The sequence below is a fragment of the Lucilia cuprina genome, chromosome 5, assembly GCF_022045245.1.
Source record: "Lucilia cuprina isolate Lc7/37 chromosome 5, ASM2204524v1, whole genome shotgun sequence".
Lineage (NCBI taxonomy): Eukaryota > Metazoa > Arthropoda > Insecta > Diptera > Calliphoridae > Lucilia > Lucilia cuprina.
Window position 1 is genome coordinate 6,328,972 of NC_060953.1, and position 2,023 is coordinate 6,330,994.

Consider the following 2,023-nt stretch of genomic DNA (forward strand, 5'->3'; position numbering starts at 1 on the left):
ATAAAGTATAAAGTATAAAGTATAAAGTATAAAGTATAAAGTATAAAGTATAAAGTATAAAGTATAAAGTATAAAGTATAAAGTATAAAGTATAAATTATAAAGTATACAGTATAAAGTATAAAGTATAAAGTATAAACTATAAAGTATAAAGTATAAAGTATAAAGTATAAAGTATAAAGTATAAAGTATTAAGTTTAGACAGTATATTGTACCGAAAATGAATTGGAGGATGCAGTTTGAATGTCGAAGTGCTTTACCCGAGTATCTGGCATGATGACCTACCCCACGTTGGTCTTTTTCATCTACTGAGTAGACTTGACAACAATGAAGAACTCAGGTGGCAATTTTTGTACATGGATTGGGCCGGTCCCTGTACAAACACTTTGCTGAAGTACCCAGATGGGAGACTTTTCTTGATTCGGCAACAGCACCTAGAGACCACATGCAGTTTATCACAAGTCATCATCCGACTCAGGTCGAAATGATTTTCTCCTGCACCAATATTTTCATATTTAAATGTATGATTTTTTTATACTATAGCCGGACATCAAATATACACAACCTAAGCAATCATAATTCATAAACTTAATTAAAATCATAACAAAAATTGCTTAGATTTAAAAGCAACAAACAAATATACACACAAACATACATACTTACTATTACTCAAATACTTACATTGAGACAAAGAAAATATGTTCACTAACATTAAAATTAGTCTTCCTTGATGATCGTTTGACTGGCTGCTTGCTGCTGCTGTTGTTGCTAGTGGACGACTTGGCTGGACATGAAAAAGAAGAGTTTAAGTTAGACATGTGAATTGAGTTGAGTTGGAGTGTCGACTAGAGTTAGAGAGTATTATGTCTATGTGTCTATGGCAGAAACGTATAAAGAAATAAACTCTTAAGTTGACTAATATATTACCATGAATTTTAGCATTTAAAGCTTCCCAGTTACGACTGTTACAAACATATGAGGACATACTTCAACAAATAATTCCAACAACTGTCTTTCTGTCTGTCCTAGTCATTTTTATGTTTAATAGCCATATGTAAACTAAAGTAGAGTAGAGTAGTTGCCTGTTTTTCTTCCTTTTTTTTGGTTTGGAAGACAGGGTGTTATTAAAATGAAATCATCATCATCACAATTTCTCAAAAAAAAACTACAGATTTTACCACTATTTCCTCCTCCCGCCAAATTATATACATATGTAAAGTTATTTGTGTATATGTATGTATATTTGTTAAAGCTTTAAAACACAAATCATTTCATCTCATTTCATATCACATCATATCTTTTGGCTACACCTGTATGTTTGTATATTTATTTTCATAAGTGTGTTAGTGCTTTAGATAGTCATTCAGTCAGTCATTTAGATGTGATATGTGAAGACACATAAATGCCAAGTGCTTTATTTTATTAATTTCTTACACTTTGTGAATTCAAGGAATGTAGCACACAATACCCAAATACCCACTCGTATACTCAGTCCTCATCCAGCTGATAAACGAACGAATGGCCTGGTATGTACATACAGACATACATATGTATGTACGTCCAACTTGATGAAATGATTTAATTTAATTCGTTAGAAATAAAATTGTTATATGGGGGATTTTGTTATTTTATTTCTTTTTTTTTTTCTTCAATTTTTCACTTGTTCAGTTTAGTATTTGGCTTAAAGCATTTGTGTAATTTGGTTCAAGCCAAGATGTTTATACGAAAAAAAACTTTTTTATTATGATTTCTACTTATAATTTTATACATTTATGTTTGTATGGATTAATTTATTAGTTTATTCTCCTGCAATTATTTTTTTAATTTAATTAAAGAAAAATATAATCTCTTGAAAAATTTTTTGTGGAAAACTGAAAAATTTACAATTACACATCGTCTTGAACTTGAACTAGAATTGAACTAAAACTGAACTAGAACTAAAACTGAACTAGAACTGAACTAGAACTGAACTAGAACTGAACTAGAACTGAACTAGAACTGAACTAGAACTGAACTAGAACTGA